We start from the raw sequence: 16,300 nt of genomic DNA, 5'->3' as shown, positions 1-16,300 counted from the left end.
GGTGGGAAGCTAGCTGAGCTGCGGCTCCATCTTTAGTGCCTCCATCTCTTTGGCTTTAATGGCCTCGGCGTCGCCTCCAATGGTGACTGCTGGTCCGGTTGCTGATACTGAAGACGCCACCCGGGAGGTCGTACAAGATGTCGTGGAGACGACGGTCGCGCGCTTCCAACGTGACCCTACTGATGTCGAGTAGCCCATACCTGTAGAATTGAGGCTAGGGCCCTGCTTGAAGGCGGATGTAATAACTTTGTTTTTGTAAGATACTTTTGGGAACTATCAATTAAATAGCTCTTATCTGTATGATGCTTGTTCTTGCTGTGTGTGGTTTTATCAACTCCTTTCCTGATACCTGCCGCCCCTGGGATGTAGGCTCGACGTGTCGAGGCTAGATACCAGCATACCTAAGAAAGAGTTGGTCTCCCGGCCCCCAGGAGTCAGCCTCGACTGGGACCTGGACCTGCACACAGCTTCGGCTAGGAAGTGTTAGTAGCACACCCATCAGGACCCATCGTCTGGTATCAACCATCCTTTGATTCATGCAACAGGACCTGCAGGATTTGGCCTGGGAAGCCAAGCCGTGTGCCCGGGCCCCCTGAATCACAGTTCCAGATACTAGGACACCCATCGCAGAGTGGTGGAGCGTGTAGGCTTACGGTACGGGACCAGGCTAAGCGGCTACACGGCTCCGGACCACCCCAGTGGACGTGCATCCATTCTCTAGAACCGGACCCCAGGTTCCCGGACCCATAGGGCTATAGTTCCAAATACTAGGATACCCATCGCAGAGTGGTGGAGCATGCAGGCTTAGGGTGCGGAACCAAGCTAAGTGACTACACTGCTCCGGACCACCCTAGGAGATGAGTACCCATTCTCTAGAACTGGCCCCCAGGCTGCCAGACCCCCTGCTTTCGTAGAGGGGTCCTAAACTACAAGCCTGGCTACTCAATTCGGATGTCATCATACCAGCAAGGGTGGGAGACCGTATGGGTGGGTTAGATAAAAAATAATAATATCTGGAATTTGTAGCAGAATAAAACCATCACAGGGGCACATCTGAGGGGGTAAATTCTTTCTTTATAACTTGACATGCATGAGTGCAGACCAATAGGCCAGGCTTATGAGGGCGGACCTCACCAGGCTGGCGTACACATATGCATAACCTAGTTACCAGAAGAAATCATAACCCCTCGGACTTGCTTCTGTGGGTTGGACTTAAAGAAATGCTCTATATTCCAGGGATTGGGAAGGGGCACCCCCTCAGTTGTGGCGAGGCAAGCACTCCCGGGTCGGCATGCTTCCATCACCTCGAAGGGTCCTTCCCAGCTGGGGGAGAGTTTGTGGAGCCCTTCTCAGTTCAGTACTCACCGTAGGACTAGGTCCCAGACCCCGAGCTCCCTACTATGCACGATCCGCTGGCGGTGGCGCCCGAGCGCTTGGTTGTATCGTGTATTTCAGGTTGCCGCTTGCCATCTACGTTCGTTGATGAAGTCCACGTCCTTACGCCGCAGCTATTCCTGCATAGACTCGTTAAAATACTAGACCCATGAGGAGCCCATAAGGGTTTCTAGGGGAAGGCAGGCTTCAGCCCCGTAGACCAGGAAGGATGGGGTATCCCCGGTGGCTCGACTAGTTATCATCGCCGGAGTCGGAGCCTCCGGTGAAAACATCCTTCAGGACCCCCTCGGGTGACTGGTACCCGAGATCCGGTTCTCCCGCAGCCACCTCACCGTTGTCGACCCTTTCCTTGCCAGGCCGACGACGAGGAGGGGAGCCGTCCTTGGAGGTCTGCTCGCGCCGTTCTCTGACGCGCTTCGCGAGTTCGATAATCTCGCGACACTCCGTGGCGCTATGGCAACTGTCGGGGTGTACAGGGCATGAGCCGTTGTTACCCCTCTGCGGTCGTGGGTGCTTGTTGCGCTCGTTTCGGCCCCCAGTCGCAGCTGCGACGACCGGAGCAGCAGACGGCTGCCTCTCGGAGCCACGGTTCTTCTTCTTCTTCTTTTTGCCGTCCTGAGCGATGGCACCCGAGCCACATGTCTGGGCAACCCCGGTATGTGGTGCCGAGTGCCATGCACGGCCCTCGGCAGCCCTAGCGCACTTGTCGGCCCGAGCGAAGAGCGTGGTGACAGTTTCCACGTCATGCGTGGCCAACTTCTCCAGCATCTTTTCATCACGCACCCCCTGGCGGAAAGCGGTGATGATGGAAGCGTCGGAGATACGGGGTATAGTTCCTCGTACCCTGGTGAAGCGGGAGATGAAGGTCCGGAGAGTTTCCCCGGGCTCCTGCCTCACTGCATGGAGGTGAGCCTCCACGCCATGCTGCTGATAAGCACTGGCGAAGTTCGCTGCGAACCGCGCGCAGAGCTCTTCCCAAGTTTTAAAATAGCGGCCTATAGCGGCGCTATAGCCTAGCTATAGCCTTTTGGAGGATCTAAAGCTACGATATTTCACTTTTAGACGCTATTTCAGCTACAACCGCTATAGCCCGATTTAGCTTCACTAAATGTCGTAGCTTTAGCGCTAAATAGCCACGCTATAGCCCTATTTTTCTTGGTGGGGCAAAAATAATGAAGAAGGACGAGGAAGCTCAATAATATTAATTATTGTAATGAAGATAAATATAAACTTGCTTATACATAACAACCTAAACTTGCTTTATATATAATAAGATGATGCACACGATATTGACATGGATCAATAGTCCTCAAGTGTCCATTCTTCTTATTCAGATGACTCTATGCTTGATCAATAGATTACACTAGTAAGTTTTTTTGTATGTACTAAATCATGGTATTGTGTTGCTATCACGTTAGCGAGATGGTAAATTCTTTACTACTCTAGTGTTTAGAACTAAGTAAACCTATTAATTATCATGTTGTGCAACTACCTAGCTAGTGGTTAACTATGTTATTGAAGTGTCAAATATTTGAATTTCATGAATCATGTATTGTGTATTGTCTCTAGTCTCCTAGAGCCTTGAAAAATATATTGGTCTTAGTCAAATATCTTGACTTCAATATATTTTTTTGCATAAATCATGGATATGTTTATGTTTTTTATAAATCCGCTATTTGCTATAGCTGCGCTATAGCCACGCGATAGCTTTGTAGCCTAAAAAATGATGCCGCTATTTTGCATAGCCCGCTATTTTAAACCTTGGCTCTTCCCAGGAGTAGATTGATCTTGGGGTAAGGTTCATGAGCCAAGTCCGGGCAGGCCCAGACAAGTCAACATGAAAATATGTTGCCATTACGGTGGTGTCTCCACCCGCTGCCGTAATGGCGGTGACGTACACCTGCAAGAATTCTGATGGGTTGGACGTACCGTCGTACTTTTCTGGCATGTGAGGCCGGAACTTGGATGGCCAGGTCGCCGCGTGAAGATGATCCGCGAGTGCGGCGCAGCCCACGCCGGCCAAAGGGACAACCCCTGGAACCGGGCGCCCACTGGGGTTTCGGTGCTACCGCAGCAAAGTCTTGATCGAGGTTGCGACCCTCAACGTTTAGCCGGCGCTCACGTGCCCTCTCTAGAGAGACTCGAGCGTCTTCGCGACCCTCGAAGTTTTGTCGGCACTCCCGCGCCCTCTCCAGAGAGACCCAGGCATCCTCTCCTGCACGCCTGCGGTTGAGCTCTGCCCGGAGGTCGTTGGTCTGTGCACCCCTCACAGAGGGTGAGCGCACAGACGTCGTCGCCTCATGTTGGCGCCAGGATGATCGTGGCCTAGACCTGGTCGAGCCAGAGTGCGCCATGCCGAGCAGTCGGTCGACGTCGTCACGCCACTGCTTCATGGCCCCCGGTGAGGCCGTGGAGCTTGCAGGGTGGCGCGGCAACTCCCTGGCAGCAGACAACGCCACCGGAGCAGCCCTCAACGGAGTCCGGGATGTCTGCGCGGTTGTATGCTGCTGTGCAGCGTGCACAGCAGCAGTGCCTGGCACTAGGCGGTTGGGAACTCGTGGCGTGGAGGAAGCAACTTCCTCCTCCACCAGGAAATACTCCAAAGTCTCGGCGTGATGCTCAACAATTTGCACCATCATGCTGAGCAAGAAAACAAGCAAAAACCTAAAGCCTAGCCCCCTACCTGGCGCGCCAGATATCGGAGAGGAAATCTCCGACCGGGTGGCAGAATGCACCCGCCCTAAATCCTAAGATGAGAAGGGGCCTAAGCGTTTTGCCTGTTAGGTGGAAACGGGAAGAACACAAGAACGCACAAGGATTTAGAGTGGTTCGGGCCGCCGGAGCGTAATACCCTACTCCACTGTCTGATGTATTGAGCTTGAGAGCTTGTATGAACTTGTGAGTGTGAGTGTCTGCGTGAGCCTAAGTTGGGTCTGAGTCTCCCCCTCTGTAACGTTGCGTGCCTCCCCTTTTATAGCTCAAGGGGGCACGTACAAGGGTGCTGAGCCCTGACACATGGGCTCAGGGGCAAAACAGAGGGAATACATATGGAAGTATCCAATGCCAGCGTCGCCCTGATGATCTCCGAGCGCCATAATGTCTGTAGCACCTACAACGTTGATATGTCGCGCTGCCTCCTTGGTAACGCGCGAGTGATGATGAGCACAGTGTATGTCGTAGCAAGGGCGTACTGCCTGCCATCGGAATGGACAGGCACGCCACCTGCAAGATGGCCTGGTCGCCGCCGTCAGCGGAGTGGACATGGCACATTAAATGCTGAGGCGGCACACCGCCCGCCAGTGGAGTGGACAGGGCTCATTTAATGCTGAGGCGGCACATCGCCTGCCAGTGGGATGAATAGGCGGCGCGCCTTATCCGCATTAAATGCAGAGGCCGCGTGGCCTAGAGGCCTTACGTCAGGCTCCGCCCGCCGGCTTACGTCATGGGCAGCTGGCCACGTGGCAGCAACAGGTCTCCGCCTAAGCGAGGAGCAGAGGCGTATGCGGTGTGGTCCGGACACGTGTTGGCCCTGGGCCCCCGCCTAGCCTTGACTAAGGTTCGGGTACTCTTCGTCCCAGAGCCCCGGGACCCTATTGTGAGTGGCCTGGACCCCACACAGAGGGGTCCGAGACCCATACCAGGGGTCCGGTTCGTGCCCGTGGAGGCCCTAGACCTTATCCAGAGGTCCGGTCCGTAAATACAGGGGTCCGACACTTCCCCATGGGGGTCCGGACCCACTCCTGATATCTTGGAGGATATCGTCTTCTCTGGCCACGTGGCGGCCCCGGAGCCGCCCGCGTGGTAGGGTCAGGCGTTGTTTGCCACGCGACTAGAGATGGCTGCATGGACTCCGCGCCTTCATACTGTAGTAAGGGGTACCCCTCTTTCAGGGTACTGACAATAACCCTGGGGTTTGTACCATACAAGTTCAGATTGAGTGACTGCCCATACAGTCTCGAGTGGTTGTACTTGTCATGAGTACAAGAAGTGAAGGATGACAAACCGGTCTTTATATGAGGGGACAATCCTTCTGCTCACACCTAACCTGGCTGAGCCAACACTTGAGGCCCTCCCCTTAACTAGGGAGTCCCTGATTATCCCACTCAAAAGGTGATAAGGGTGAATACCCTTCATCATACACTTTTTGAAAACATTGTTCCTTTTTAGAAATACCACCCCTTTCTTCAACCCACATTTTGTACTCAAAAGATGTTCTTCAATGCGGGCTATCTCTCTAATTACCATGCAAAGGACCCAACCCTTATTCCCGGCTTAGGCAGTGGTAGAAAGAATAGGTAATTTATGCATCAAGGGAAGAATGGACTTGCCTTCGTCGAAGTTCTCCTGGCACAAAAGGTCTATTTTCGAGAGGTCCGGCTCCTGCCCTTCTTCTGGAGCTATGATTTTTGGAAGATCGGATTCCTCCCCACCTAGCAAAAACATGCAATGAACATTACATCAACCTTGGTGGCTTAGTGAAGTCTGCCAAGTTTTAAATATCATTATTTTGTGCCATATAAAATATTTGGACTATTTTTGGTGCATAAAATATCAATATAAAAATATATATGTGAAAATGGGAAAAGGAAAAGGGAAAGGGAAAAAAGAAAAGGAAAAGGATTTCCTTGCTAACTGGGCCCCGAGGGGGATTTCGTCCTAGCGCGGGCGCGCGGCACCGCAGGCGAGCCAGCCCAGACGGCCCAGGAGGAGGGGAGATGGCGCGGGCGGACGCCGTGAGCGCGGGCCCACGCGTCAGGGAGAGGGGGGAAACCGACGATGTTAGGGGGGCGAACCGGCCGGGGTCGGAAAACCGGCCGCCGATGAGGTTCCGTGGCGGTTCTCCGGCGTGGTTCCGGTTCCGGGTGGTTGGGGAGGTGGGCTAGTGCGGCCAAGGGTAGGGGGTCATGGTGGTGGGGTTAATTTGGCCGATAAGTGCTTGGTATGGCCGGCCCACTTCGGGGTGGCGGCTTCCGCGGTGGTGAGGTCGTCGGTGGGGCCGCGCAGTGCGACGGGGGAGGCAAAAATGGTGTCCCGTGACTGTGGGGAGGTGGTGAAGCTCATGAGCTAACTGAATTGAACCTTAGGCTACTAGAGAGGGGAGGGAGAACTCACCGGAGCGGAGGGAGGGCAAGGCGGCGCTGGCTCGATTGAGCTCGGGGGAGGGGTGTGGGGAGGCCGAGGCCGGTGTGAGGAGCTGTGGAAGCTCAGGGCAGTCCTTTTGTAGGCAGCCAGGGAGGGGGAAGGAGAGGTGGCTAGCAACAGCGAGGCTTGCCGCGGCGGTGATATGGCGCACAATGGTGGCGACAGGATGGCTCAGGGCAGGCAGTGGTGACGAGATGGCTCAACCATAGTGCGCGGGAACGCAAGGCGCCAATTTGCACAGGTGAGCGAGTTAATGGCGAGGCGACAGGGCGGGCGGTGGCCGGCGACGAACACGTCGATGGCCAATCACGGGCGAGGGGGAAAGGTGCTGACAAGCGGGGCCCGCCTGCCAGAGAGAGGGCGGGCGCGGCTGACGGGTGGGTCGGGCTGTCAAAGGAGAGCGCGGCGCGAGGGGGATGGGCCGCGTGGGCCGCGTGGGAGGGAGGAGCGTGGACGGGAGAGATAGAGAGGGGAAAGCTTGGGCCGGATTCGGCCCAGCCGAGAGGGGAGGGTTTTTCTTTTTCCTTTTTCCTTTCATTTTTCTTTTCCTTAATCTCTATTTACTTTTAAACAAATATTCATCTAAATTTCCTAGGTGCCCAAAATGAAATATTCTATGTGAAGTGCTACTAGCAAACATGGTGTATGCATATGATGAATAAAATGCTTCATGGGGCTTAGGAGATAATCGGGAGGGGGGTTAGGAGTTTTAGGGTTCTAACCTTGGAATTAAAAATTGGGATGTTACAAACCTACCCCACTTAAAAGAACCTCGCCCTCGAGATTCAGGCTGGGTTTGAGAAAAGGTAAGGGTATTCCATCCTCAAAGAGTCCTCACCCTCCCAAGTAGCCTCTTCTTCTCCTTCTCTACTCCACTAAACTTTGCAGGCCTTACCTCTGAGTTTTGGGTCTTTTGGATGGCTGAATCTAGAATCTTTACTGGCTTTTCTCGGTACTACAGATCCTTCTGAATCTGAATTGTCTCTTCTGCGATGTGACTCTCTGGTACTTTCAAGCATTTGTGGAGCTGAGACACATGAAACACATTGTGGATATCTGACATCGATGGTTTTGAAGATCACCGGTGCATAGGGACGGTTTTGAAGATCGATGCTGGCAACGCCACGAGCATAGTTCTTGCAATCGGCGTTGGCAACGACACAACCGCACAGGCATAGCACACGATGGCGAACAAGTATGAAGACAGATATCACCGTGCAGTTGTATTGGGATGCAACAAGGAGATTGAAAATTATGGTTCGATGGCCTATGAACGAGTCTGGGCTGGCCCAGTTTAATTTATTGTTTATTTTTGGTCATATGCTGGAGATTACAACAAACAAACAACTCCAATATGGTTTAGGGTGCTCCAAAAACTACTTTTAAGGGATAATTTTATGGGGTTCTTTTGGAGATGCTCTTATTTGGATCACCTCTAATCTCTCTCCCTTTCCCTTCTTACAACCCCTCTCCTTTAGCCTCCCTGTCCCTCTCACGCGTCCCTATTGCCCCCCTCATCGTGCCATCCTCGCCACCAATTCCTCTCAACGTGTCGTCGTCACCACTGTTGGTACCCCGAAACAGGGGTACCCCTTACTACAGTATGAAGACGCGGTGCCTGCGCGGCTATCTCTAGTCGCGTGGTAAACAACACCCGACCCCACCACGTGGACGACTCTGGGGCTGCCACGTGGCCAGAGAAGACGATATACCCCAAAGTATCAACAGTGGGTCCGGACCCCCACGGGAAAGTGCTGGACCCCTGTATATACGGACCAGACCTCCGGGTAAGGTCCAGGACCCCCACGGGTGCGGACCGGACCCCTGAGACGGGTCCCGGACCCCTCTGTGTGGGGTCCGGACCACTCACAGTAGGGTCCCGAGATTCAGGGACAAAGAATACCCATGCCTTAATCAAGGCCAGGCGGGGGTCCGGAGCCGACATGTGTCCGGACCATACCGCATGCGCTTCTGCTCCCCGCTCAGGTGGAGGCCTGATGCTGCCACATGGCCTACTGCCCGTGACGTAAGCCAGTGGGTGGAGCCTGACGTAAGGCCTCTGGGCCGCGCGGCCTCCACATTTATTGCGGATAAGGCGTGCCGCCTGTCAATTCCACTAGCAGGTGATGTGTCGCCTCGACATTTAATGAGCCCTGTCAATTCCACTGGCAGACGATGTGCCGCCTCAGCATTTAATGTGCCCTGTCCACTCCGCTGGCAGGCGGCGACCAGACCATCCCGCAGGCGGCGTGCCTGTCCATTCCATTGGCAGGCAGTACACCCGTGCTGCGGCGTACACTGTGCTCATCATGACTCGCGCGTTACTGAAGAAGCAGCCGCGAGATATCAATACTATATGGACTACGGGCATTATGGCACTCGGAGATCTTCGGGGCGATACTGGCATTGGATACTTCTATAGTTATTTCCTTCCATTTTGCCCCTGGGCCCACATGTCGGGGCTCAGTATCCTTGTACGTGCCCCCTTGAGCTATAAAAGGGAGGGCACACAACGTTACAAGGCAGACCCAACTTAGGCTCAGGTTCTCACACACTCACTCAGACTCACAAGTTCATACAAGCTCTCAAGCTCAATACAGCACACAGTGGAGTAGGGTATTACGCTCCGGCGGCCCGAACCACTCTAAACCCTTGTGTGTTCTTGTGTTCTTCCCGATTCCATCTAGCAGGCAAAACGCTTAGGCCTCCTCCTCATCTAAGGATTTAGGGCAGGTGCGTTCCGCCACCCGGCCGGAGAATTTTCTCTCTGACAACCACCATCGATCCACCACCTCTCCGACCTCTAGGATCGTAGCGTTGTGATCTCTCCAACCACCCCCTCCTAAATCCATAACTCATTCGTTCTTTTTATCCATATTAAAATACCTCTCTATTGATGTTTCGAACCTAGCCTCGATAAGTAAATTTGTGTGTGTGTTCTAGGCTACAGACGATGTGCGCGGTGTGTGCAAGATTTATACTGGTTCGGGTAAAACGTCCCTACATCCAGTATTCGGCGACTTGCTACCAACACCATTGCTAACCAATACTCGTAGTAGGGGTTACAAGTGGACCAGAAAGGGAGGAGAGACTCCCAATTCTCTTTTGTCGAGGAGGTAAAGCTAAGGGTTACAGAGTGTAGTCCTAACTAAGTTTGGTTTGGCGGCGGGGCTCCTGCCTCTGGGTCTTTGTCGTTGCACCCTCCTTCCTCCCATCGATCCATCGTCTTTGCATCTAGGTGTATGTTTGGGCGTCTCTTTGTGTGCATTCTGTTTCCTCCTCTTTCGTATGGGGATCGACCTCCTCCTTTTATAGGCTAAGTAGGGGGGCGACCAATGGTGGCTTTATCAAGAAGGAGTCAATGGGCGATGGTAAACCGAGCATTCTACACTAGTGAAGCCGAGTCTGCCCGTGGGCCTCGGGGTCGCTTGGTTGTCTCATATTCTTTATGGTGGATGACACGAGCAGCGTGGGCTTGAGCGCCATTATTTGAGCTACGTCGACCCCTAGTCTCAGTAGCCTGAGGCTCAGTGCGGCTTAACTTGTTGTGCCCTGTAGGCAGCCTGCGCACTCAGGTCTAGTCCCAATAGGTCATGAGTGCGCCATAAATCGGGAGCGCGCGAGCCATAAATGCACTGCGGTCTGATGGGTTCGTAGGTTATGAGTGCGATGCAGCCCAACGGGCTCGTAGACCATGAGTGGGAGGCGAACCGGTGTGGTTTCCCATCGGTTCGCTCGACCCCTTGTCTAGTTCTGCCACGCTCGACCCCATTATTTCATCTCCTCTCCAACTATTCCCCCTATTCAGCTCTCATTTACTCTTTAACCGAGGTATATGACTTTTTATATTAGTTTTTTGGAGTCTTAAAAAATAACATCATATTGTAGTAACATAATACATATTATTATCGACTAATTAAATTTACAAAGACTTAATTTCATAGTTAAATGTACTAATTAATGGAATGGGAGATTAGAGCTCCCGTTCCATGGGTGAAAACGGTCGGCCCCCTCGCATGCAGACTCTGAGGTCTTGTTTGGTTGATCGATTGAGAGAATTAAATCATCTTCTATTCAAATTTGAATAGAGAGAGCTTTAACATCTCTTCAATCCCCTTCACGACAAGCCTTGAGAGGGCATGGTTGGACGGGCGGAGGGAGTGCTGGCCACCCTATTCGGTCAGGGGGAGGCAGGTCGTTGGAGGCCGTATTTACCATGGATCTGTATAGGCGCGCAATTGCTGGCTGATTTTTTTGTATTTCAGTCCAATTTATGGAAAATATTCACGTTTAGACCCCTGGATGACTTAATGGCGGTTTAGACCGTTTGCTCGGCGCCATGTACCACGGCGCCAAGCTAACACTGCTTGGCGCCATAGATCTTGGCGTCGAGCTATGTGCCGCGCTGGCCACCAGGCGCTGACGTGTCGCCGTCGTGGATCCGAGCTCGGCGCCATAGATCTTGGCGCCGAGCTCGGAAGTAAAATATCGGGGTCCTCTCTCCTGCTGCTCTCTCATTCCTCCTTTCTCTCCCAACTCCCACCGCCGGCCACCCCGCGCCTAGCCGCGCCCATCCCCAGCCACGCCTCGCCAGCCGCCGCACCCATCTATCGTCCCGAGGCCCCGCTGCGGCCAACGCCGTTCGACCGCCGCCCCGCAGTCTGGTGTAGCACCGCCGCCGTCCAGCCCTAGCGCCCGTCGGCCGGTCCGCCCCCACGCGTCTTGTCATCGACCGGTGAGTTGTTAGCTACTTGGTATTTAGTGGTTAGTTTGTAGTAGTGTTTAGTGGTGTATTGTCTTAGTGTTTTGTTAGTGGTTAGTTAGTTTAGTACTGTCGGCGTTTCGAACCCGGGGGGTCCCTGGACCGACGAGTAAATTATCGCCGCGTGCCCCAGCCCAGATGGGTCGGCGCGAGACGGAGCGCGAAGGGGGGAAGAAGCCGGAGGGAGACGGGCGTGAGAGGTGAAATCCCGCGGCCTTCGTGTTTGTCTCGCGCCTAGGTCGGGTGCGCTTATAGTAGGGGGTTACAAGCGTCCACGCGGGAGGGAGCAAGCGGCCTCACGCGAGCGCCGTCCTGTCCTTCCCCGTGCGGCCAACCCTCGTAAGAGGGCCCTGGATCTTCCTTTTATAGGCATAAGGAAAGGATCCAGGTGTACAATGGGGGTGTAGCAGTGTGCTAACGTGTCTAGCAGAGGAGAGCTAGCGCCCTAAGTACATGCCATCGTGGCAGCCGGAGAGGTTTTGGCACCCGATTCGTGTGATGTCGTGGCCGTCGAAGGAGCGCCGGAGCCTAGCAGAAGGACAGCTGTCGGGGCTGTCGAGTTCTTGCTGACGTCCTCTTGCTTCCGTAAGGGGGCTGAGAGCCACCGTCGTCATAGAGCGTGCGGGGCTCCATCATTACTCGTATAGTGGAGCGAGCCAGATGGGACGCCGGTCTTGTTCCCCGTAGCCTGAGTCAGCTTGGGGCAGGGTAATGATGGCGCCTCCTGTTGATGTGGTCGGTCCGTGCCCTGGGTTGGGCGAGGTGGAGGCTCCTCCGAGGTTGAGGTCGAGTCTGTCTTCCAAGGCCGAGGTCGAATCCGAGCCCCTGGGTCGGGCGAGGCAGAAACCGTCGGCTGATGCCAGGGCTGAGTCCGAGCCCTAGGGTCGGGCGAAGCGGAGTTCGTCGTCTTCCGGGGCTGAGCCCGAGTCCGAGCCCTGGGGTTGGGCGAAGCGGAGTTCGTCGTTTTCTGGGGCTGAGCCCGAGTCCGAGCCCTGGGGTCGGGCGAAGCGGAGTTCGTCGTCTTCCGGGGCTGAGCCCGAGTCCGAGCCCTGGGGTCGGGCGAAGCGGAGTTTCCCATGGCACCTAGGGCCGGACTTGGCTGCTGTCAGCCTCACTCTGTCGAGTGGCACAACAGTCAGAGCGGCGCAGGCGGCGTTGTCCTCTTGTCAGGCCGGTCAATGGAGCGGCGAAGTGACTACGGTCACTTCGACTCTGTCAACTGGAGGGCGCGCGTCAGGATAAAGGTGTCAGGCCACCTTTGCATTAAATGCCCCTGCGATTTGGTCGGTTGGCGTGGAGATTTGGCCAAGGTTGCTTCTTGGTGAAGATTGGGCCTCGGCCGAGCCGAAGGTGTGTCCGTTGCTGGAGGGGGTCCTCGGGCGAGACGTAGATCCTCCGGGGTCGGCTGCCCTTGCCCGAGGCTGGGCTCGGGCGAGGCGTGATCGCGTCCCTCGAATGGACCGATCCCTGACTTAGTCGCACCCATCAGGCCTTTGCAGCTTTGTGCTGATGGGGGTTACCAGCTGAGATTTAGGAGTCTTGAGGGTACCCCTAATTATGGTCCCGGACAGTAGCCCCCGAGCCTCGAAGGGAGTGTTAATACTCGCTTGGAGGCTTTTGTCGCACTTTTTTGCAAGGGGACCAGCCTTTCTCGGTTGCGTCTTGTTCCGGTGGGTGCGCGCGAGCGCACCCGCCGGGTGTAGCCCCCGAGGCCTCGGAGGAGTGGTTTGACTCCTTCGAGGTCTTAATGCATTTCGCAATGTTGCGGCCGGTCTGGTTGTTCCTGTTAGAAATATGCCCTAGAGATAATCATAGAGATGAGCATATTTCTTTGTATCCATGATATATATATTGCTTAATTGAATATCCATGGAAGGCACCTTGTATTGATTAGCAATTATGTGAATTGTTTCTGAGATTCTTTACTTATATGGTTATTCTAAATGATGTCCCTAGTCAGAGTCGATGACTAGCACATGTATTAGTTGATGACTACATTTCACAAGTCATGAACATGGAGATGTTAAATTAATAATGTGGGCGCATGTATGACATGAGGCTGGACCGACCCAACGTGAGATATTGTAATATAGTTCTCTTCTTGCAACATGAATACTGTATCCTTAGACCTGAGATTGTCGCATGTTCTCAAGATGTGAATTGACTTACTTAGGGACTATCAAACGCTATCCCGTAACTGGGTAGTTATAAAGGTAGTTTTGGGTTTGTCAGGAAGCATGCTATGAGGCATGGTCAGTCAAGATGGAATTTGTCCCTCTCTTTGTGAGAGAGATATCTCTGGGCCCCTCGAGTGATTGGATCAAGAAATGCATGGCCGTGCTAGGGTTAAGAGTTAACCATTGAAAGGATTCCAATTCACAGTATCGAGAAAGAGAGGTCAGCTTAGAGCCAGACCAAATATCGTGAGACAAAGGGAACATCATGTACTTAATGTCGCAATGGTTCGTCTGATATGATCTTTACGTACACATAGGAGTTGACATGTCTTGCTAGAGGCCGCTGTCAATTATTGGGCCAAGTAAGAGTACTCGGGCTATGTCTATTTGTACGTGAACCTATAGGGTCACACACTTAAGGGGAAGGAAGCCTAATTCGGATTAGATCCGAAATTAGACTGGGCTTTAGGGTTAATGATGGGCCTCGGCGTCAGAAGCCCACCATAACGCCTATATAATGAGGGGCGGGGGCGCGGTTAAGGATAACCTAATTCGCCACCAGCGAACTAACAGCCGCCGCCCACCTCTCGCCCTCGCCAAGCCGCCGTCGCGAACCTAGCAGTTCGGTACGCGGCGCTTCCTCCCTGTACGTGTGGATACCTCGGAGGTGCTACATCTGGAGCACTTGGGCGAACCGTGCGAGGACGTGAAGGACGCCGGCGACTGCACGGCACTGCTCGACGCGTTCGTCTACATCGAGACGTCTTCCGCTGCTCTGCGCGTCTAGTGGTAATTCCATGACCTATAACCGCAGTAGTTCTTGGTATTATGGGGATGAAAATTTTTTGTTTTGCGCTAGCGTAGCCTCCCCGTAATCCTACAGTGGTATCAGAGGAGGTTCTGCGTAGTTTTAGGTCTGGATCTAGGTTCATGAGATGGATCTACTTGATGCACGGTTTGATTAGATCAATTGGTTATAAAGGGTTGAAGTCGATTACATCGGATATGACTGGAGAGATCAGTTCGTCCTTCTCTGTTATGTGCGTGACTTGCCCCTACCGGCTGGAATCACCATCGGGGCTAACAGCGTACACAACTAGTAGATTGACGTAACAGATCAACGTCATGAGTGTAATCTTCTTCGGGTCGAAAGTCTCGGATTTGGGTTGATTTGATCAACCGCATGAGATTTCGAGTGGAATTTCCATACATACGATGCATGGAATCCTATAGTGGCGAACGTATAGAAACGTGTTTGTCTAACCTGTTTTTGCAGGACATGTGATCGGTATGGCTATTGTGTATATGATGCATGTTAATAAATTATTCATGACCTGCGTGTCGTGATCAGGGCAATACGGCTGGAGCCACATGTATTGTCCAAATTTAATGTAATGACCTGCGTGTCAACATGTGATGATCCAAAGCGTATATGTAATTTGTTTACCAGCATACGTTAGATAGGTCTTGAAGGACTCATCACCTGGAGGATGGCATACCTATATCATGGAGATGGAGATCATCGTGATGGACAGATTATTGGAGATGGGGATCACCATGTGACAGCAAGCCATACCGAATCACAACTGTTGTGTGAATGCCATTCTTATTGTTCTACTTGTTTATATTGCATATATGTCTTTGCGTGCGATGTTATAAGTAGGACGATCCCTCATAAATGTTTAAGCTTTAATGCCTCTCCAAACCTTGCACTATCATAAGTCTTGTACAATTGGTGGTGGGTCTATGAAATTAGGGTGCCACCAGTTTTCCTTGACTAGATAGGTTTGTATCGGATACGAACTGCAGAAAGGGTTGGTTAACTTAAACAAAGTCAGCTTAATGGTTAAGGACTTTGAGGCATAAGGTTGGGAGCCGAGACATAGAGATGTCACCCAACAACAGGAGTCATATATATGATATGATTAGCAAGGAGTTGCTTACCGATCTACCTTGTCTTCTAGCGGTGATGCTAAAGCTCACTAGTAGACTTGTTAGTTGTGGGTTCTGAATCACTAAGTATCAATCGAGGGATATTGATTTTAGTGGGAGTAGACTATTAAATGTTTAATATGATTTACTCTGTCATGGATATTTTTGTCTTAGTATTTTGCATTATTTTGTTGTAGATGGCACCTAGCACACCAACATTTACTTTGCGATCAATTCTTGAAAAGGATAAGTTAAATGGAACAAACTATACGGATTGGATCCGTAACCTGAGAATTGTTCTCAGGGCTGAAAAAAAGGAAGACGTTCTAGACACCCCACTGCCAGAGGATCCTGGTGAAAATGCAACTGCTGCAGCTAAAACCGCTTACAAGAAAGCAATGGATGCTAATCTTGAAGTGAGTTGCCTAATGCTTGCTTGCATGGAGCCTGAGCTCCAGATGCAGTTTGAGACAAACCATGAGGTGTACGATATGATCGTGGCGCTCAAGGATATGTTCCAGACTCAGGCTAGGACTGAAAGGTTCAATGTGTCCAAAGCCTTTCTGGAATGCAAGCTAGCAGAAGGCGCAGCAGTTGGACCACATGTAATCAAAATGGTTGGTTACAGTCAGAGGTTGGAGAAGCTAGGCTTCCCAATAAGCCAAGAGTTGGCCACTGACTTCATTTTAGCATCTCTTCCCCCCAGCTATGGAAACTTCATCACGAACTACCATATGCATGGGGCGGAGAGGGGCCTCAATGAACTATGTGGCATGCTGAAAACAGCAGAGGGGGACATAAAGAAAAGCGCTGGCAGCAGCGGCCATGTGATGGCGGTCCAAAACAAACCCAACTTTAAGAAGAAGGGTAAGTCTCAAAAGAAGAAGGGCAA

This window comes from Zea mays, chromosome 2 (assembly GCF_902167145.1).
Source record: "Zea mays cultivar B73 chromosome 2, Zm-B73-REFERENCE-NAM-5.0, whole genome shotgun sequence".
Taxonomy (NCBI): domain Eukaryota; kingdom Viridiplantae; phylum Streptophyta; class Magnoliopsida; order Poales; family Poaceae; genus Zea; species Zea mays.
This window is presented reverse-complemented; position numbering follows the sequence as displayed.